The sequence below is a fragment of the Hemicordylus capensis genome, chromosome 2 (assembly GCF_027244095.1).
Source record: "Hemicordylus capensis ecotype Gifberg chromosome 2, rHemCap1.1.pri, whole genome shotgun sequence".
Classification (NCBI taxonomy): Eukaryota; Metazoa; Chordata; class Lepidosauria; order Squamata; family Cordylidae; genus Hemicordylus; species Hemicordylus capensis.
The window spans coordinates 356,091,715-356,114,630 of NC_069658.1; the positions used below are offsets into that span (position 1 = coordinate 356,091,715).

The window sequence follows — 22,916 nt, forward strand, 5'->3', positions numbered from 1 at the left end:
ATCAGCCAAAGCTGATAGAAGGCAATTCTGGCCACTGCCTCAACCTGGGACACCAGGGAGAGGCTTGGACCCAGAAGCACCCCTAGACTGTGTACCTGTTCCTTCTGGGGAAGTGTGACCCCATCCAGAACAGGCAGATCAAAATTATAGAAGGCATTTCTGGACACTGCCTCAGCCTGGGACACTAAGAAGATATTTGGATCCAGGTGCTGATGAAGCCCCACCCTCTGCATCAAATTGATGCTGCTGCTCTTCCCTCTCACTTTCAGGGTGCCCACAGGTTCCTGTCTCTTGCTGCTCCATAATTTCCCAAAGATTAAAAGTAGACAAGCTTAGGGCTAAAAGGTAGAGCATGGCAATAGTGAAACCTAAGGGCTGGCAAAAGTGGAGGCAGCCCATACTGCCATCAAGGAAAGGTGCACACTAGTCCCAGCACATGGGCATAATGTGAACACTTCTTTTCTGCATGCTGCTTGATACAGGCAGGAGCAAGTTACATGCACCTTTTGCCATGTTGCTACGACATTGTAGCAACATGGATAGCTGCCACTTTCGCCAGCCCCTGTGTCTCAGTGCTGCCACACTCTTTCTCTCTTAACACCAACCATGTCTGCATTTAGTGCTGAGAAATGTGCATGTCAGTGAGATAGGGGAACTGGCCAAAAGGTGATGGGGAAGGACAGTGGCATCAGCACTGGCCTCTGACCTGACAGGTGGGGCCAGAAGGGAGGAGGTCCAGGCCAGGGTGGGGAACAGGTTGGTGGCAGAGTGGAGGCTGAAGCAGTGTGGAGGTAAGGCCAGTTTGGCAGCAGGTAGATGAGTGACAACTGCAGTGGGGATGGGGTGGGGTGCTCATTTTCACTGCCTTGTGGCACATCATCATCATCATCATCATCATCATCATCATTATTATTATTGTTACATTTATATTCCGCTCTTCCTCCAAGGAGCCCAGAGCGGTATACTACATACTTGAGTTTCTCCTCACAAGAACCCTGTGAAGTAGGTTAGGCTGAGAGAGAAGTGACTGGCCCAGAGTCACCCAGCTAGTATCATGGCTGAATGGGGACGCCATTGCCTCACCTTGCCTCATGGAGAACCACCCCTGCTCCAACGTGGCAAAGGGATGAAAATGCCGACACCCTTGCTTTGTTGGGAAGCTCTGGGTAGGCACATAGAGGCTACAACTGTGGAATATATTCTCAAGGATAAAATTGTAACGCACATAGAAGAACAGCCCCTACTGGGGAGAACCAGCATGGCTTCTGCAAAGGTAAACCTTGCTTCACGAATCTTTTGAAGTTCTTTGAGTGTCAACAAGCATGTGGATAACCACTCTGAACATTTTTGGAAGGGCAGTAAATAAATCAAATAAATAAATAAATAATAAAGGTGACCCAGTTGGCATTGTGTAACTGGACTTCCAAAAAGCTTTTGACAAAGTTCCCCATCAAAGACTCTTACGAAAACTTAGCAGTCATGGGATAAGTACATGTGGGATTACTAACTGGTTGAAGAACAGGAAACAGAATGGAGGAAAGTAAGAAGTGGGCTCCCCCCGGGATCTGTACGGGAACTGTGCTTTTTAATTCATTCATACATGATCTAGAAGCTGGGGTAAACAGCAAGGTGGTCAAATTTGCAGATGATATCAAACTATTTAGGATAGTAAAATCCAAAGCAGATTGTGAAGAGCTCCAAAAAGATCTCTCCAAACTGGGGGAGTGGGCGACAAAATGGCAAATACGGTTCAATGTTGGCAAGTGTAAAGTGATGCACATTGGGATGAAAAACCCCAACTTCAGATATACGCTGATGGAATCTGAGTTGTCGGTGACTGACCAGGAGAGAGATCTTGGGGTCATGGTGGACAGCTCATTGAAAGTATTGCCTCAATGTGCTGCAGCTGTAAAAAAAGGCCAATTCCATGCTAGGGATCATTAGGAATGGGGTTGAAAATAAAAGTGCTAATATTATCATGTCCTTATACAAAACTATGGGGTGGCCACACTTGGTGTAGTGCATACAATTCTGTCACCACATCTAAAGAAGGACATTGTAGAACTGGAAAAGGTGCAGAAGAGGGCAACCAAGATGATCAGGGGCCTAGAGCAGCTTTCTTATGAGGCAAGACTACAACACCTGGGGCTTTTTAGTTTAGAAAAAAGAATACCACGGGGCGACATGATAAAGGTCTATAAAATTATGCATGGTGTGGAGAAAGTGGATAGAGAGAAATTTTTCTCCGTCTCACATAACACTAGAACCAGGGGTCATACCATGAAATTGACTGCCAGGAAATTTAGGACCAACAAACGGAAGTACTTTTTTACACAACACATTTTCCACATGCAACTTGTGGAATTCTCTGCCACGATATATAGTGACAGCCAACAACTTGGATGGCTTTAAGAGGGTTTGGATAACTTCATGGAGGAGAGGTCTATCAATGGCTACTAGTTGGAGGGCTAAGGGCCACCTCCAGCCTCCGAGGCAGGATGAATACTCATTGCAGGAGTGTAACAGCAGGTGAGAGGGCATTCCCTCAACTCCTGCCTGTAGGCTCCCTGTGGCATCTGGTGGGCCACTGTGTGAAACAGGATGCTGGACTAGATGGGCCTTGGACCTGATCCATCAGGGCTGTTCTTAGTAATAGAGATTCCTCTTTGAGGAGTAGTACCTTATTTTCTATGCTGTTCGGAAGAACAAATGTTAATAGAAACCATCTCAGGGTAGCGATATTGTTTACACCACAAAGGTGATTTCTTCTTGCAGTGTAGGAAACTTTGACAGCACACTTCTGGAACATCCATGTCTCAAGTGAGCATTTTTAAGCTAAGAAAGGAACAATGTTACATACTCTGTACAGAGCAGTACTAAGGGGCTTCCTTCTAAGTAAAAGTTCTTAGAACAATTTGCTTATGCAACTGTTCTTTGTGTATAAGATCTTGTTTAGCCAGCTGGGCTGAATGGACACATTTTCTCTGTTCTTCGTACTGCATTTTTGGAAATATTTTCTAGGGATCTGCACGAAACGCAATTCGAATAGCTAATTGCAGCACATCCCCCGCACTTTTAACAGGGAGGACTCCAGGTTTGTACCTACTCCTTCACTGCTTGCCCCCACAGGAAGTTCGGTGGTGCTCCCCCACCCCCAGCTATCATTGTGCACCAATGGGGCATCTCCCAGCTGCCCTCATACAACACTGGCATGCACATGTCCAGGAATGCATAGAGGTCATGTGCATGGCGGCGTTGTGCAAGGGTAGCTGGGCAACACCCTACCTGTACATGATAGCTGGGGAAGTGCCACCAAACCTCCTGTGGTGGTGAGCGGCAGAGGAGCAAGTATGGACTTGCTCCTCCCTGTTAAAGGTGCAGGGCATGTGCTGCGATTCACTACTCGAATCACATTTTGTGCTCATCTATAATGTTTTCCTTTTGAGTCTTGAATGTTTATTTTCTCTTGCATTGTTTTTGTGTTTGATGTATGCATATGCACTATCAAATTAAAACACCTGTCTTTGGACTCGTCCTGGACTTTTGCTTTGCAGGTTATATTTCTGTCAAAATAACTAATCCTACTTGCTGATTCTGAGCTGAAAGTACTGATTTCTTCCAAATGCTTGTTTGAGAAGTTATTTAGAACAGTTTACTGGTAATTATATAATTTTTTATTCCAAGTTTAGTTTGGCCAATAAATGACTAATAAATGTTTAGCTGTCCAAATGGAGAGAGACATTCGATCAATCTTCACAGCAAATGATCTAAGTTCGAATAACTCTTGATTCTAGAATTCTTGGATTCTGAGAGCTTTTGGGCTTGGTGGTGCCCCTACAAGCCTCAAGAAGGAGAGGGTGTGTGTGTGTCTGTGTGTTTGAGAGACAGAGAGAGAGGGGAGAGACGGGATTTTGTAAAGGCTATTAATGTTGCCAAAATTTAACATCCAAATTCAGCTTTATTTTTGGCTAAAGTGCTGCTAATTATTGTACAATTCGACTCAGTTGTATTGATTTTTAGAACAATAGCCTTGTAGTTAACTCCATATCCTCCTCTCTAATAAAACGCTTGGTGTCCGTCCGTGGACGGACACCAAGCGTGTGTCCGTGCCTCCCTGCCCTGTTCTGCGCCTGCGCGAAGTGCAGGCCCAGAACAGGGCAAGGGAGACACGCTCGCCGGCACCCGGCAGCCATCTTGGGCGGCCAGAAGCGGCCGCCCCAAAGAAGCCGGAGAGGAGGCGGCGGGAAAGTGACCGAGGCAGCGGCGGAGCCGCCGCCTCAGCCAAAATAGATGGAGGCCGGGGGCGGAGCGGAGGCCATGTAACCTTAAAAAAAAATTTACTCCCGCGGCCGACGCCGCCGACCGCCCACCCTCCCTCCCAGCTGCCGAGTCCCCCTTACCCTGGCCGACTGCTGTCGGCCGAAGACTGCCCTCAATTTAAGAGGCAGAGAGGAGCTCGCAAGCAGAGCTCCTCTCTGTGCAAAGCCTCTTGCCGAACTGCCGCTTTGGGCGCTTGCGTCCCTTGCGCCCAAAGCGGCAGTTCGGCAAGAGGCTTTGCACAGAGAGGAGCTCTGCTTGCGAGCTCCTCTCTGCCTCTTAAATTAAGGGCTGTCTACAGCCGACAGCAGTCGGCCAGGGTAAGGGGGACTCGGCAGCTGGGAGGGAGGGTGGGCGGTCGGCGGCGTCGGCCGCGGGAGTAAATTTTTTTTTTAAGGTTACATGGCCTCCGCTCCGCCCCCGGTCTCCGTCTCCCTGGCCTGGTGAGAGCAAGTGCCTGGGCTGATTTGGCCCTTAAAGGTGGGGGGGGGGGAACGGCGGAGGGAGGGGGAATGGCGGCGGGGGGCCAGGAGCGCCGTTACTAGCGCCCGTTATTCAACGGGCCAAAATTCACTTGTTAAAGCATAACTCCAACCCCTGCTAACTTGGCAAAGAGGTACCTTTTAATGTGGTGATTCTCTTTATTTGGCAGGGAGAGAGTAACTGGCCCTACCCACTCCCAACTCAGTACCTCCAGTGACTGTTGCTGGTGTCTGCCTTATGTTTCTTTTTAGATTTTGAGCCCCTTGGGGACAGGGTTCCATTTTATTTGTTTGTGTAAACTGCCCTGAGCCATTTTTGGAAGGGCGCTATAGAAATAGAATGAATGAATGTTTTCCTGATGCATTAATTTTTATAACAGAAAAATTCAGCCTGGCCTCATCCATAGGGAGTTCATAGCAGAAGAGTCTTCAAGATAAATTCTATGCACTCTACGTGGGGTTGCTTTTTATCCTTTGGAAACTTCAGCTGGTGAAGATTGCAGTGAAGGTTCTTGGTTTGGCAGGCCTCTCAGACCACATTGCACTGGTCCTTTGCCAGCTGCATTGGTTACCAGTTTGCTTCTGGACATGATTGAAGGTGCTAGTGATGCCTTTAAAGCCCCGAACAGCTTGTGGCCATGGTACCTGAAGGATGACTTTTTCTCACTTGAATCTGCCTACCCTGTTTGATCTTGTAGAGAGACCCTCTTATGTTGTACAACCCTTAGAAACATATTTTTGGATGGCATAGAATGCTTTTAGGGGGAAAAGGAGATTTATTTTATTTTATTGTTGCATTTATATACCGCCTTTCGTTAAAAGACAACCCCAAGGCGGTTTACAAAAGTTATTTAAAATCTATAAAATACAAGCATAAAAATGATACAACAGGTAAAAACACATAGAAGCAGCAGTAAAAACGATTATGTAAAAGCCTGGATAAAAAGCCAAGTTTTAACAAGCTTTCTAAAAGCCGTGATGGAGTCCGAGGAGCGAATGGCCACTGGGAGAGCATTCCAAAGTCTGGGGGCAGCAACAGAGAAGGCCCTGTCCCGAGTGCACGACAGCCGGGCCTTTCTCATTGTTGGCACCCGGAGCAGGGCCCCCTCAGATGTCCTCGTCAAGCGGGCAGGAACCCTTGGGAGCAAGCGGTCCCTCAAATACCCCGGACCCAAACCATTAAGGGCTTTAAAGGTCAAAACCAGATTGGCAGAAATCCCTCCTCCCCACAATACAAAAGTGTCTGCCCTCCTGTTGTCTGGAATGCTGCAATTAAACTGGCTGTCAACCACTGTCTACACATGACTGGCATTGATACATTGACCTGCATCACGGCTGTGTACTCCTAATGCCAGTCTTTCTCTTGCTGCTTCTATAATTATAGCATTTAATGCAGTATCTACCATGAATTGATCAAGAATATGATAGAGATTTATCCCAACCATCCTACAAATATATGTGCTTGTCCTCAGATCAATGATTGATACCTCCAGTCAATACTGGATTCTGGATCAAAAGCACACACAACAATTTCAGAAACACTACAGGGACTTTCCAGTCTTATTCTGTCTCCTTCACATGGAGCATTCAGAGTGCATGACTTATTTAGCACAGGGACAGTCCGGGGGTGGGGTGTGTGTGTATGGGAATCAGGATGCAAAAACATAAAGAAGCTATTAGGTAGGACTTAACTATAACTGCTGCTGCAGGTTCTCAGAAGGGAAAGGTTATCTCATCTATTCAAATAATCTTGGTTATTTTTTCAAATAACCGAGAAAATAACCTGTTTTGTCGAGAGGGCAAAAACCTGTTCCTCCAGGAATCCAGCAGCGGATAACACTCACAGGATCACATATATTATTGTAGGTGGAAAGTAACAGATGCATTTTGTTACAAGTTAGTTTTGTATGCATTTGCTAAAGTTGGATCACATTAGAGTGGTGACCATCTTCAAAATTTCCAGTTTGGAAACATTCCACTAATTATATTTTTCTATATTTGTTTAGATGCTTAGTACATTGCTTGAATTACTTAAATAAGATGGCTTTGGTTTCTTTTGCAAATAGTTGGACATCGACCCTTAATTTTAAGTAGATCAACTGGACTTGTGAGAGGAGAGCTGGTCTTGTGGTAGCAAGCATGACTTGTCCACTTAGCTAAGCAGGGTCCACCCTGGTAGCATATGAATGGGAGACTAGAAGTGTGAGCACTGTAAGATATTCCTCTCAGAGGATGGAGCTGCTCTGAGAAGAACATCTAGGTTCCAAGTTCCCTCCCTGGCTTCTCCAAGATAGGGCTGAGAGAGATTTCTGCCTGCAACCTTGGAGAAGCTGCCAGTCTGCGAAGACTATATTGAGCTAGATAGTATATGGCAGCTTCCTATGTTCCTATGACTATTGAGACATCAGCGGTCTTGGATTGAGTTGTCAGATGATCCTAGGGAGGCGGTGGATATCCTGAACCGGGGGGCTGGAGGCCATGATGGGTTGGATGTGGGCTAATAAACTGAGACTGAATCCGGACAAGATGGAGGTAATGTTAATCAGTAGGAGAGACAATCGGGATGAGGAGATTTTACTGGTTCTGGATGGGGTTGCACTCCCCTTGAAGGAGCAAGTACGCAGCTTGGGGGTATTACTGGACCCAGCTCTGTTTTTGGAGGCTGTGGCCAGGGGTGCCTTTGCACGGCTTCGGCTAGTGCGCCAGCTGCGTCCCTTTCTCGAGAAGGCAGATCTGGCCACATTCACCCACGCTTTAGTTATGTCACAGCTGGATTACTGTAATGCACTCTATTTGGGACTGCCCTTGAAGTATATTCAGAAACGGCAGCTAGTGCAAAATGTGGCAGCTAGGATCACATCATACCCTTTTTGAAAGACCTGCACTGGCTGCCAGTTTGTTTCCAGGTCCAATTCAAGGTGCTGTTTTTGACCTTTAAAGCCCTTCATGGTTTGGGCCCTGGATACCTGAGGGACCGCCTGCTCCCAAGGGTTGCTGCCCACTTGACAAGGTCATCCGAAGGGGCTCTGCTCCAGGTGCCGTCAATGAGGGAGGCTTCGCTGTCATGCACATGGGACAGGGTCTTGTCTGTTGCTGCCCTCAGACTCTGGAATGCTCTCCTGGTGGTTATTCGCTCCTCGGTCTCCGTCATAGCTTTTAGAAAGCATGTGAAAACTTGGCTTTTTACCCAGGCTTTTATGTGATTGTCTCCACTGCTGCTACTTCGTATTTTGTGTGGTTATTTTATGCATGCATTTTAAAATCTTTTTAGTTAGATCTCTGTTTTTATATTTTAGCTTAATATTTTAATTGTGGATTTTTTATAGTCTTGTTTTAATTTTTCTGTGTGAACCACCTTAGGATTATTTTTAATGAAAGGCAGTATATAAATTTAACAATAAATAAATAAATAAAATCAGGAAGACAGTTGCAAGTTCAAGACACAAGCTACATTTAAAGTTCAAACAAGATCTTGACCTGGCCCTATGAGTCTGTTTTCAAGAAACCCATGAGTGAGTAAGGCCGGTCAAACATTGTGCTTTTCTTAGTAAACAGATAAAGCCCCACCCGTTAAGAGGAGAGTGCAGTTGTCCTGTAACAGACCGCCTGGCTAATGGCTTCTGTCTGTCTTGTTCTGCTCTATCAAGCCTGCTCCTGTTTTTCTTAGCTTGCCCTCACTGTAATAATTGGTGCTGCCTTAGCTTTCAGAGTTGCCTGAAGATGCCATCTGAGTGCTGAATAGCATAGATTTTGTTCTTCGGTTCACATTGAGGCTGAAATGGCATCGGCCTGAAGAATGGAGGCTAATTGTGTTAGGGAATGGAGGAGTTCTTCAGATAAGGGCCTTTTTTAACCTTTAAAAAGGGGTTATTAGTTGGTGTGAGTGTTTATTTTATTTTCTAGAGTCTTGGATATGGTTATACTTTAGTGGGTGGCAATTTAGTCTAACTCACTTTTCCCATTCCTTCTTGAGATTTAGGGATTAACACGTAAGTCTGGAGAAGTGGGGAGGGAATAATAATTATTGTCCTCACTCTAAATTTACTGGGTAAAGGAAAACAAAAGAGAAAATGTCATGAGAATTTCTGCCTCTGAATTGAGCACAGGAAACTCCTACCTGGAAAGTTTCAGGTCTTAACAAAACAATAATTAAGTGGAGATGAGGAAAATCTTCCAACTAACTCTTTATTTCTTGCCATTGTTCTTGACAGCATCAGCCCTCATAGATTCTTGGCTGTCCCTTTCTCGGCACTGGAATCACGCACTTAGATTTTTAAAAGAAAGAGAAATCGAAGGGAAAGCAGCTCTTTATCATTTCCTTCTCAGTCTCTTCTCTTTTCAGTCTCTTTTTAAAGGACTCGTTTGAAAAATGTTACTGGGTGTGTACGTATACGTGTCCATGTGTGCACATGCGTGCAAGAGTAAATGTGCAACAAAATACATAATAAATTAAAGGCCAAACTACACTTGATATAAAGCCTATAATTAATAGGCTTAAAAGTATCCCTTTTTCTGCCAAAGGTAGTCATGGGTGGGCCCAATCCAGCTTGGGATCATGGTGCCTGAGCAGATAGGAGGTGGTTAATGCTACCGCTGTGTTATTTTCCTGCTGAAAATTGCCCCTGAAGTGACTAATCGCTGCAAATGGCTGCATGAGGGGGAATTTGAGGTGGGAATATGGGGTGGGGGTGAAAATGTTAACCCCCCTCTCTATGCACAGCATTCCCAAGCCAGATTAGGTCCCCTGTGACTGCTTCTTGACAAAAAAGGAACACTTCCAGTCCACTTCCTATGTTAAGCTTGTCTGTTAATGCTATACAGTCGTCCCTCGCCAACTGCAAGGTTTACATTCCTGCAAAACCTCATGGTTGGCAAATTCGCGGTTGGCGAGGCATTGAAACCAATGTAAAATGGGGGGCGGGGTAGAGGAACTGTGACTGCAAAATCACTTAAAAATCAAGGGGGAAATGTTTTTTAACCGCCCCCCGATCACCAAATCTCCCTGTAATTCAACAGGAACGAGCAGACTGATCCCCTTGAAAGTTCCTGAACCCCCCTCAAACCTCTCAAATGCACTTTAAAATCACCAGGAGTGCCAAGAGTCACCAAGAGGAATGAGCAGATTGAGCCCCTTGAAGATTAATCACCCCCAAACCTCTCAAATGCACTTTGAAATCACAAGAAAACAGCAGAATACAAGAAATCTTAATGAGAAGCTTTCCCTACCTGACAGCTGTGCAGATGGTCAGGATGCTGAGGAGGAGGGGTAGGCAGGATGTGGTGGGTTGTAATCAGGGGTAAGGGAGCTGTGGGTGGAGTGAGGAGGGGAGAGGAGGGGAGGGGTAGCTCGGGGGATTTTTAAGGGGAAAGGAAGGTAGCAACCGCCTCCTCCGATGATGATGATGGCGACGCGCAGGCAGTTCACAGCTGCTCCCTGAAGTGCCAGACTGTTCTGGAGTGCCAGGCTGTACTCTCTTGAAAAAGCTCAGGAGGGTCGGCTGTGCCATCTTCTTCTGGAGGTCTTTTAAAAACCTCTGTTTAGGACCAAATCAGGTCATTGAGTCCTTGCCTGAATGTCAAGCTGTGCTGCATAAAGGGGTCCATGTCCACTGCCTCATCTGCCAGCTCTGAGGCATGTTTCAGGAACCTGTTGATCTTCTCCAGGGTCAACTTGGCTGTGGCCCTACAGAGACCTGTGGCCTCTTCTTCACCAGCATCTTCCTGATCACTGGAGGATTTGATCAGGGCCTCATAGTCTTGCTCTGCGAGCTCCTCAGAGAATGACTCCAGGAGCTCACAACTTCAGCCGGCTGAATGTTTTCAATCTCCTCACCACCAAGTCTCCTGACACAAGTCACTATCCTCTCAACCTCTTCCTCTGCAGCTGGAACAGCCGTGTTGTCTCTCACTGCCTCCTTCCACACCTTCCTCCAGCAGGCATTCAGAGAGCTGCTCCTGACCTCATCCATCGCCTCCTTGATGATGGTCAAGGCACGGGTGATGTTTTAGCCCTTCCAGGCTTCCTTCAGGGGTTGCCATCCATCAGGTCGGCTATGTGCTCAAAGTTCTGCCTGGTTGAAAGCCTGGATTATGCTTTGGTCCATCAGCTGGATGAGCAATGTGGTGTTTGGATGCATGAACACCACTTCCACATTGGGGTGGTCAAGCAGCAGGTCCAGAGGATGCCTTGGGGCATTGCCCAAGAGCAGCAGCACCTTGAAGGTCAGGTTCTTCTCCCTTAGGTAGTGCTCCACCTCATGCACAAAGCAGTCATTGAACCAAGACATGGAGATGGTGCACATTACCCAGGCCTTCGTGTTTGCTGCCCTGAACACATGGAGGTGGTTCATGTTTTTCCCCTTCAGTGCCCATGGACTCTTGGACCGGTAGACCGGTAGGGTCAGCCTGTCTTTCACGGCCTTGAATCCTGGAGCCCTTCTCTCTTCCTTGGTGATGAAGGTGTGGTTAGGCATCCTCTTCCAGAAAAGGCCAGTCTCGTCCACGTTGAACATCTGGTCAGGCACATAGCCCTCCTCCTCAATCAGTCTAGTCAGCTTGGTAGGAAAAGCAGCTGCTGCCTGCTGGTCTGCAGAGGCAATCTCCCCAACAAGCTTCACATTGTGAATCCTGAAGTGCTTCTTGAAGTTTCCGAATCAGTGCTTGCTGGCTTGAAACTTCTTAGGGTCTCCCTCTCCAGAACTCTCCACCAGGTGCTGGTAGATCCTCCACCCCTTGATGCAGGTACGAAACCATGAGAGAGGACTGGGTCCCTCTGGCATCACAGCCTCTGATGGCATCCTAATTCTTCTTGATGCTGCGGATGGTCAATTCATTGACTCCAAACAACCTTCCAACCATGCTGTTGCTCTAGCCCTTCTTCAGGCAGTCCAAGACTTTGATCTTGTTCTCCAAGGACATTCCTTGGCCTCTTGGCCACACCATCTTCCTTTCCCTTGCCTGCATGCTTTGGACCCATTTTCTGAGCTTGTGCCCTCTCCCTCTCCTTCCACTGCTTCTCTACCTCTCACCTCTGCTTCTCTACCTAAAAAGCCGTGCGAATGCAGCAGTGAAGACACAGAAGCCATGCAGCTCCCCAACCCATGCAGACTCCCCCAGCAACAAACAGTGCAAACAATGAAGACACAGCAGCCTCTCTCCTCTGCCTCTCCCAATCTCTCTCTTTACTCGACTCCAACGCCTCTCCAACACTCCCATTACAGCCCACCAAAACATGCAGGCTCCCGCAAGCAGCAAACAGTGCAAACCCAGCGGTGAAGACACAGCAGCCATTACAGTCCCCCCACCCATGCAGGCTGCCCCCGGCAGCAGTGAAAGCACAGCAGCCATTACTGTACAGCCCCCAACATTTCCGGGTCCCAGCATCTACAGCCCCCAGTTTCCACAGCTCTCACCTCCGACTCTCCCAGTCTCTTTGTACAGTACTCCACCACCTCCAAAATGCCTCTCCAATGACCCTCTGACTCTCCACAACTTTCCCGCCTCTCGCACCAACGGAATCCTGCAAGATTCACGGATACTCAAATTGCAGTTGGCAAGACTGGTCACAATTTCCCAATCGTGGATACTCAAAACCATGACTGGGGAAACCGCGGTTGGCGAGGGACAACTGTATTGAATATAATGTGGCCCATAGAATGCAACCCGCAGTTCAATTTATTTGCTGTGTTTACTTGCCTGATATGTTCCTCATAGAGTGGTGAGTGTCAGGACTGGGATGCCTGGGTTCAAATCCTTACTTAGCCACAAAGCTTACTGTGTGACCCTGGGCCCAGAAAAACATTAGACCTGCTCAGGCATTATAAAAAGCACCCCACTGGGGTTACTATAATGGGAAGAATCTGCCCATAGCATTGTTTAGACATTATGCTGTACATGTGTTGAGATGTCTGTACGCACACACATTTTGTTTGTGTTTGAATGACTGTACCTGCATTCGTTTTAAAAGCGAACCTGGGTACAGGTCCCTCAAATGCATGGTGGTACAGACAGGATGTGTACTACTGTTCCTGTGTTCGGAATAATAGCCCTCTTCAGGTGTTATGAGCACCATGGGCGCTCAGTGGCAAAAGTGGGCAGGAAGTCCCACCGTGCTGCTGTCACTTTGTTCCCACCTGAACAAACACGCTTACAGCTCCGTTTGTCTGAAAGGGGGTGCAATGTAAGCATGTTCACTGGTGATTCTGTGACCACTGAACATGCTTACAGTGTCTCCCCGTTTCAGACAAACGGTGCCGTAAGTGTTTTTGTTCGAGTGAGAGGGAGTGAGTAACCGTGACACGGTGGGACTTTCTCCCCACTTTTGCCACTGTAAGCATGCACACCCATGGTGCTCATAACACCTGAATAAGGCTATTATGTGAATCATTGTACCTGCATCCATATCTGTGTACACTGTACACAGATTGTATGAGTGTTGAACATAGTGTGTGAATAAGGCTCATGAGTGCAGTGCTTGTCTTTGCAGAAAAATGCTGTAACTGTGGACAGCTGGGGGTGGGGTGGAGTTTCTGAGCATGGCAGCAAGACTTCAGAGTGCACTTTTGTGGACTCTATGCGAGTCCTTTGCTCCCACTTTTATAAGGTCTGAAGAAGGCAATTCTTTCATCCTAATCTACCTGTCAGGATTGTTTCTGGGATAATGGAGGGAGGGAAGGAACATGTACTACCCTGAGTTCCTTAGAGGAAATGTGATGTAAAATATAAATAAATAAAATAAAATTAGAATAACTGACAGAGACTGGCAAAGTAGTGGTATCTCTCTCTCTATTTCTTTTAAGCATACCTGTTGCTAATCCCATGCGTGGCAGCTCTCGCGAGAATTCGCGAGCAAGCTGCCAGCAGGGGAAGAGCAAAGTGGTGCTACCGGAGGTGAAGCGGGAAATAAAACAACAGGAGTGGAGGGACAAAATGGCAGCCAGAGGGTGGGCAGAAGAAGGCAGTGGGAGCGGGAGGTGGAGAAAACTGCGGTGGGTGGTCAAGAAAGCGGGGGTAGGCAGGAGGGCAGGCGGGGGTAGAAAGCAGCAGTGGGTGGGCTGGGAATAAATCAGCATTGGCGGCGGGCGGGCAGGGGAAACTAGAGGTGCAGATGCTCTGTGCCCGGCCCAGCTAGTAATGTATGATTTAGTGTAATTTGTGCTGACCTTATGCTCTCATATAAGGAGATGGTGATATTTTTCTCACTCTACAGAAATGCCCCTTTTTATGCTCTTTCTCCCAGTTAAATTGAAGATTATGGGATAATAACACTCAATTAAATGGCTCCCCTAATCCCCCCCCCTTTGAGCTACTAAAAACCTGATTGGCAGGGTAAATTGGTTAAATAAAACCAAAATGCAACAAGATCCTGGAAGCCTGACTTAATTCTCAGTTTATACATTCAGCATAACGAAGTTGCTAGGAAACAAGCTGGTCTGCTAGGCTGTTCTGAAGAAGATGGGTAGATGAAGAAGGCGAGAAGAGATGCTGCAGAGCAGTAGCTGCCAGCCTGAGAATGGCTCTGCCTTCTATACACTCTTGCCAGTAGGTGCCCCCCCCCGTTTTTGGCTCTCACTTGTCACTGATCTTCTTCAATTCAAACTTCAGTTACAAGATAGCATTGGCTATCTATCTTTCTCGTTCCCCTTTTTCTACAACTCCTTTCTGGAGACACAGAAAGCCTTTATTCTATTCACATTTGGATTAGATTATTTACATTTGGTATAAATAAGATACTTTGAATATATATATATAGATGCTCAGCGTTAGAAAATCTAATGAGAAACACAATCTTCTGGGAAACACACATTTTTCATAAACTCTTTGAAACGTAGCAAAGATTTGCAAATAGCAATTAAAAACTGTTGTCTGTGGCAAGTAGGAACTGGCTCCATGCAGTTGCAGCAGGATGCTTTTAAAAGTTTGTTTTTAAAAATAGCAATTTTTGAGGAAAAGTAACTTCTTTGTGTATTTCAGTGGTTTTTAAACTTTCTGCCTTTAAGATAGAAGGGTCTACCCAAGATCCTCTGTGTGTCTTCTTCAGCATTCTAAGCTGTGATCTCGGTTCGCATGGCGCATTGGTCAGGTTTGTTACCTATGTTGACTGAGTGTTGCCCTAAATACACCCAATACTTTGTGACTGCAAATTGATCAGTAGTGGTGAACAAGCTGTCTTTCAGGGAAGCCTATCTATCATTATTGACCTTCTCATCGCCAAATCATTGATAAGTTTATAAAGAACCGCAGGGTTCCCTACAATTTGAAAACCATTGGTAAACCTAGTTTGAGAGGCTGTTTCAGCATAAATGAGCACAGTTAAAACTGAGATCTCTTTCCTTCTTGTCCTAATGCTACATCAGTACTTTTCCTCACATATCCTTTTCTCTAAAGTTCTATTTTTATGGCAAGGCTTCCTCCGCTTTCCATATGTCTTCTCTCTGAAATCTGGGTAAAGAGAAGATAGTATTTCTTATTAACAGCATTGTTTTTGTTTCTGAGAACATTATGAATTGCATGAGTTTTTGTCAGTGTGGCTCTGCGCATATATAGGAAATTGACTAAATCATGTTTAGTCCCATGAGGTATTAAAGTTAGGGATGTCCAGCCAAAGCTGGCTGTGTTGACGAATCATGCACTACATCTGGGGAGGAGGCCTAGTCTACTCTTTGACCTCAGTCAATAGACCAGCTTTCCCTAGAAAAACCAGGGAGAACCTCTCTCAGTCTCAATGTGCAGTGGGGATCATGCAGAAGAAGGCACTCTCTTAGGTAACCTGGTCCCAAGTTGTTTAGGGATGGCTTAATTGGACAGTTTGGATGATATTCATGGTTGTACACATCTCTCCCCCCCCACCGCGATGGGGCACAGTTTTCTAATCATGCAGGATGTGTGTGTTTATATGAACCTCTGCTCAAAGTGCAGCTTTAATAGTACTTTAAGCAGTTGCATGTTGAATCAGTGTAGTTCAGCTGAACCTCCTGCCTGTGCTATCAGGTGCTGGTGCATTGGTTGAGGAGGGGACAAACATGCCCATGCTGCTGCTCCTCTATGCTTTGAACATTTCAAAGAGTACCACAGAGATAGGTACAGGTCTTCTCCCTACACTAGTTGTGAAGGGTACATTTGGAAAATGCAGCAGTGCTTTTATCTTTGGCGGGGTGGGGGGAGATGTTGCTCGGCCTGCATGAAATCCTCAGCCCATATCCCGTGACTGCTCTCCGTTTTAATCAAATCATACCCCACTGTATCCCTCTAAAAACAATGGCCAAAGATAAGAAGACTGGGTGCCTCTAACCACCTGTAATTTGAGAACTGAAGACCAGGTTCCCATAGCTTGTAGTGTGTCAGCGCAGAAGACATAATAGACAGAGAATGTGGAGAGGTTAGGCAGCCTAGTCAGCAGGTATCAGGTGAGCAGAACGACTTGGAAGGCCGTGCACCACAAGTTCTTCCCTACTCTTTTTACATTCTGCATCACCTTGTAGTGCTAAGAAAACTGGAGTGTTTTCAGATGAGAAAATTCTGTCACTACAGTTCTTGAGCCAGAATGGTACCTTTTCCCTCTTTGAATATATAGTGCCTAGGGCTCAATTATCAGGAGTGCTAGTAGAGAAAAGGCCTCTAGATGGATGACATAAATATGACTCAGTTCTACTTACATGTGTATAATTACTGTCTGTTGATTTCTTCTCTGCTTGCCAAGGCTGTTGCTTTAGGATGATCTAAGTATATTACAGGTTTTTATGTTATATCACACAGCTGCTCCATATAAGCATTATTTAGTTTGCATTCATTGCAAGGCTTTGGGGTGGAAAACGGGGAAGCCAAGTGGGGAATCTCTAGCAAAAGATCTAGTAGTGAATCATAGATGCATTCAAGTCTTTTGCGGGGTTCACTGAACCAGATAAACAGGTCTGACAGTATCTGCAATGTGTCCTGTCACTTTGTAATAGGAACTAATAAATATTCGTGGGGTCAAAAAGTTAACTGTGGAATTAATTCCTCTGTTTGCTGAATCAAGGCAGCGTTCTTGGCACTGCCCACCTGGTACTTTATTAAGAAGAGAGAAATACTATTTGAATGAATGAATGAATGGTTTATTTCGATCATTTATTAGAAAGAGAAATACTATTTAAATATGCAACACAAACTTAAATATTTTAACATGTTTTTAATGTGTTTTTATCTATAATTTTTATCTTTTTATGAATTTTAAATGTGTTAGGAAGCTGCCATATACTGAGTCAGACCATTGTTCTATCTAGCTCAGTATTGTCTTCACAGACTGGCAGTGGCTTCTCCAAGGTTGCAGGCAGGAATCTCTCTCAGCCCTATCTTGGAGAAGCCAGGGAGGGAACTTGGAACCTAGATGTTCTTCCCAGAGTGGCTCCATCCTCTGAGGGGAATATCTTACAGTGCTCACACTTGTGGTCTCCCATTCATATGCAACCAGGGCGGACCCTGCTTAGCTAAGTGGACAAGTCATGCTTGCTACCACAAGACCAGCTCTCCTCTGCTGCTCCTCTGTGTTATATTGTATGTTTTAATTCTGTAAACTGCCTAGAGATTTTTATACTAGGTGGTATATAAATTCAATAAATAAGTACATAGCAAATAATAAAAAATAAATAAATAATAATAATAATATTAATCACTCATTTAAATACATATTCAGATTCAAGAGTGCTAGTGAGTTTCCTTATGCACGTCATTTTTTCATACTTGTTTATCCCGTTTCCTGGTACCACAGAGGAATTTATTATACCTTCAGTGCAAAGGGTGGATAGAAATGAATGCTGAAATCCTCTATCTATTCCTGTGGGTATCTTTCAAGATGCCTATTTTTGCTTCTATTTCTGTATCTTCCTTTCTCTAAGTTGAGTTCAGTGGCTGACATGCTAACTAGCAAAGCACATGTGTTAAGAGGATTTGCAAGAATGTGACATAGGCCGCCCACACATAACTCCCTCAGTCCTCTTCAGCACATGCTGTTGCTGAAGTGGGCAAAACTCCCCAGCTATGCTTGCTATCTGTAAGAGAGAAAACACTTTACTGAGGGTCAGCATCATGTTTCCTCCCTTATTGAACACTTCTAAAGTGCAGGCACAGCTGGGGAGTTTCATCCACTTGTGCAATAGCCCATGCAGAAGAGGACTGGTAGAGTTGCTTACGGGACCTTGTTGTGTCCCCTCAGAACCACCTAATGGTGTACCTTCTTAGGATTTCAACCACAGATTCTTGAATCACATCTGTGTTACCTTGTTTATGCTCTAAGCATCTGTGCTTGAATCCAGGTGTCACATTCCTCCTCGGAGTCCGGCCCATGTTCAGGGTTTGAGAGGTGCAGCTAGGCCTCAGAGTTCTCAAAAGTCAGGATCTCTTTCTCCCAGTCAGGGCTTGTTGCACTCACAGTGCCCTTAAGAAGTTGCTGCCCTGGCCTTTAGGCCAAGTCCTCAGGCTCTTGCCAGGACGAGCTTTCCTCGGAAACTGGCCCTTCATCACAGGTTGGTTATCCTTTATATTACCCCTGACATTCAGGGCAATTCTTGGCCAAGGCCTCACTCCAAAATATCATGAGAACTCCCTGTAGTCTCACGAGACGCTCCCAGGGTCTCACAAGCCCTTGACCTCAACAGGGAGCATCTTGCCGTTTGCCTGCAGGGGCCAGTGCCAGCCACCATGGGCAGATGGAGCAGAGCCATCGCTGCTTGAGGTGGTAAGCGGCATCGTTATGTGCTTCCCTCCCCAGGTGGTGCCCCACTTTTCTTCACTTTCTGTCCCTGCTCCCGGGCTTCCCCCACAGCAAGTTTAATCTTCCAATGCCCTAATGTACTTTTAAATCAATTCCCCACTTTGCTTTATAGGAATTTGCCACGATGACCCATATCTGGTTGTGTTGCTATTGTAACCAGTTTGATCTGAAAAGAGCATACATGCTTTTTCATAAATACAGATTTACAAGGAGTCATCTTCTTTACAAAGAGAAACAGCATAAAGATCTGGGCAAGATCCAATCTACAAAGCCATTCTGTCTGGCCTCCCTTACCAGATTTTCTTTAAGAAGTGTGAGAAATTTTGGCCAAAGTCTTGAGATACAGTTGTTCTTGGAAGGGGTGTATGAGATGGATACCACCCTAGAATGCTGCATCTTATAGAGTCATTGCAGAGTACAACCAACTATGATGGAGATGGATTGTGTGGTGACTTGATGCAGAGTGTGTTCTGTCTGCGTAGTGTACAGATCAAGCACCAGTGAAAGGGTTTTAAGATAACATTTATTTATTTTATTTTATTGATTTATATACCGCCCTTCCAAAATGGCTCAGGGCGGTTTTACTTGTGAGACAACAGCACTCAGAGATTAGTATAGAACTTGCTTACTCATACCAAAGGAACAGGAACAGGAAGGAGAATAGAAACTCCTAGCTAGCTCAACCAATACATAGGAAACTCTAGTGCCCCCTCTGGCTTCATAGTAGATGACATACATTACAAACTATACAGCAAGCTTGGCTGTAGCTGTTGCACATTCCTACAGTACTCTTCGTCAAAAGTGTGACTAAACTGTTATTTGTATGTTAAATAGATGTAATGTATGTTAAATAGAGTTGCAATATAGATTAGGAGCATAGATTTGCTTGGGAAACAGCAATGTCTAATAAGTAAGTTTACTTATTAATTCCAATTTGGAAGTAAGATGAAACCAAAGTGTTAAGTTAGCTTGTTTACTTTAACTGTGGCTAAATTTGCAATCGCGTTATGTCTGAACCGATCCCCAGGCTTTATTCTCGACTTGTTGCAAGAGGCTCCACACAGAGCAGCTGAAAAACAGCTGCGGATTGGGGAAATGGTGGAGGGAGGAGCTAAAGAAACTACTGACAGCAAAATGAAACATGCTGCTGTCAGGTTGTCTGAGGAAGGAATTCTGTGCTTGAGTTTGGAAACTTGCTTAGAAGCGTCTGAGGCTTTGCATTTCTTACAACGCCCAGTGTGTTCTGCATTTTTCCTCCCATTTCCCCCCACCTCCCAGATCTGTTTTGTGGTAATTTTGGTAATTTTTTGTAAGGAAATGCAATTGCAAGATGTACTGTGATGTACTGATGTTTTTCAGGGCTCTTGAACACCTCCTTTTTGCAACTTTAGCCAGTTTTATTTGCTGTAAAGAAGAAAAAGCTATACAAAACCAGTAATTCAATGGAAAAATCAGAGGCTATTCAGCATTAATCTCCCACTGGAAGCAATAAAACTATCTGAACTTACAGAAAGGAGAAGTTCAATTAGCATTGGAAAGGACTTTTGCTGAATGCAGCTTACTTCAGAGTAAGATCTTAGCCATGAGGAAGGGCACTGCTGAATAATGAAATATAGTGTTAAGTGCTTTGTGAAACCTCCTACTTTTAATTCCACTTCTATCTAATTGTGGAAAAACAGTGCCTCAGCAATGCTAAAGGGCTCTAGTGTGTCAGCATAGCAAGCCCATGCTGATGGTTCTGTGGAAGGAACCAATTAATGTCTGTCCTCTGACTGAACTCAGCTGGGTCTTCTCTTGTCTGTTTTGATTTCTACCCTTCTAAGAGGAGCAGGATAGCAAATAAATCAAGCTGAAATAATTCGGCAATAAACCATTCCGTTAGAACAGACGTGAACTAGCCAGCATAAAGCTAGTAGTAGGCTTGGAAAATGCTGGACTGAGCCCTGAAGGAGAAACTGAGGGTGGGTAATTATGAACATTTTCCATCGTTCTGACAACATACTACTTTAAAGTGGGCTAGGGTGTTGGGGTGCTCTTTATTTCATTCTGGTGGATTTCAGCCTTCCACCCAACTCTGTTGTTGGGCTGATGGGAAAGATGTGGTTCTGTTTTATTTCTAATAGTTCACAGGCGTGCATAGTATTACTAGCTTGATTTAAAATATGGCACAGAAGAAGTGTGCTGAGTGGAAGCTTTTGATGTTGATCTCCCCAAAAGAGTGTTCTAGCTTTCCTTGTTGCACTTCTCTTCCATATGACATGGAAGGAAGGAAGGCATAAGCTCCGGAAGGCTTGCATTTCCTGTTTTAAATATAGGTTATTAAGCAACACACTGCAGCATTTGTTGAAAGGAAGTACAGAAATAACATCTGTGTATATTACAGATCCTTGTTTCTTTTGGAGTAAGGGTAGTTCATGTTCTGAGTTTTTTTTGTTTGGCTTTTGCCAGTTTGATGTTGCCCTTATTGCTTTATTTGGGTGAAATCTTTGCAGTGACACTAGCAAGTAATTTTATGAATCCTTCTGTCATTGACTGCCACCTCCTAAAATCCTATCAGGACTTTTTCTTAACCTCAGCACTTCTAGTGGCAATTCAGTATCCCGAATCCAGCAAGTACATGGGTGAAGTTGCTTATCCAAGATTTATTAGCTGTCCTGTTCAAAGGCAGTGAAACTTGAGTGCTTTCTTCCACTGGAAACACAGTTGTAAAAGCTGGCCGAAAAGACAATGCTGAGATTTCTAGTTGCCTGTCAGTAATAATTTTTCCTTTGACCTGACTATGTGGGAGTGGTGGTGATGGAACCACAGTGGTCTCTGATATGGGGTTGGCCATGTTTCCAAGGGAGTTGGTTTTGCTTTCTCACCAAATCAGTTTAATAAAATGTTAATGCCTTGAACCAGATATCCTGGATTTTATGCCCAGGGTGATTAATTGGACAGAGAATTGTACCCCCCACACATTAAAAGAATGGGCGCTAGCTCCAAGGGTTCTGAAGCCAAGACATTTTATTTCCTATCTCAATGCCAGGCAAATACAACACTGCCTGCCTGCAAAATGCACAAAGACTTTAAGTCCTGAATCCACAGGCTGCCTCAGCTGAGTCACACATTTTAGGTTGAAAAATTCACATGTGGCATGTCCTACTTGCCTGGGAGGCATTTTGTGGAATAGTTCCTATGTGGGAAAATGTAAATGACACTGTGCTAAAAGAATTGCTTTCTTGGCAAAGGGCTCTCTAATAGTTCATAGAGCTCAAAGGATCCTTGCCGTTTTTGCAAAGAGGGTTGCCTAGTGTGTAGCGATGATGGGCTTTTCTAGGCATCAACTCTTCAGATTATGTTTCTTGGTAGGAGATGCTTTACATGCAGGTCCCAGGTTCAAGTCCTGGATTCTGTAGTTAAAAGGATCTTGAGTAGCTCTGCTACCCTTTCCAGAGAGGCTGGGGAGCCACTGATGTTCAGAGTAGATGATACTGAACAAAGTAGTCCAAAGGTTTGACACAGAATCAAGTGGTGGTGTATGTTCCTGCATAAGCTTTTGTGTCAAGTCGAGTTTCATTAAATTGCATTATCTCCCCAACCTTAAAAAAAAAAAATAGTCCCAGTGTCTATTATTGTCACAAACAAATGTTGGAAGCTTCTGGCTTTGGTGGGGTGGGTGGTGGGGTGGGCTTTGTTGCATTTACGCTTGAGATCTTTAGATGGAAAAGCCTGCCTTTCTAGATAGATCTTTTATGTTTGTTTCCTATGGATTTTTGAACTTGCACTCTCTCCTAACAGTGCTGAAGCAATTCTTTTAGGACAAGTATGGCAGCATCGTAATGACATAGAATTTCAAACTCTAAAGGTGCTATTATTTGCAAGTTACTACAGAAATTGTTCTTAGATGAGTTTCGACAACATGTTTTGAAGAACTGCAGTTGACTTTGGGAGTGGGATGGGTTGGTTCAGCTCATTAGGATAAAATAATATTGTAATGCAAGCACTTGGGAAGGTTAATGATACTATGTAGTGTGCTGCTTAGTGCTTTACAAAACAGGCATTAATCAATTTAGTCTGGTAACCCACTTGCACTTGTAGCTGATCACACTGAAACATATTTACAACGTACCGGGTCCCTGAGAGGCAAGATAATTTATCCAGGGTTGTTTCTCTGACTCCTACAGAGATGAGTTGGTTCATCAATCACTCAATAACCTTAAGGAATCTACTTGCATTTCTGGAGCTGATCTGAAGGCCTAGAAATGGAAAAGTGGTTAGTTTGCTTCCAGAGCGGCAGATAAAATATAAGAAATGTTGAATTAATGCTGTAGTTGTCAACAGTGTTCCCTCTAACAGGTATTTCCGGATGTTGTTGACTACAGCTCCCA

At 44.9% G+C, this 22,916-nt stretch overlaps 1 protein-coding gene and 1 long non-coding RNA gene across 9 annotated transcripts in view; one reads left to right on the forward strand and one right to left on the reverse strand.

Moving 5' to 3' along the window:
- ARHGAP26 (Rho GTPase activating protein 26) overlaps positions 1-22,916 on the forward strand; it is a 387,242-nt gene that overhangs the window by 68,930 nt on the left and 295,396 nt on the right. The window contains exon 1 of one of the 8 annotated variants that reach the window (XM_053295427.1): positions 19,384-19,456. The exons of the other annotated variants lie outside the window; for them this stretch is intronic. The gene's annotated coding sequence lies outside the window, so the exon portion shown is untranslated. Of the gene's footprint in view, positions 1-19,383; positions 19,457-22,916 lie in introns of those variants that run through there. 8 annotated transcript variants of the gene reach the window in all.
- On the reverse strand, positions 14,942-18,904 carry LOC128344700 (uncharacterized). The gene is made up of 3 exons (XR_008315994.1): positions 18,841-18,904; positions 16,454-16,516; positions 14,942-15,239 (listed from the first exon to the last, which is right to left on the reverse strand). It is a non-coding gene; the product is annotated as an uncharacterized LOC128344700 (long non-coding RNA).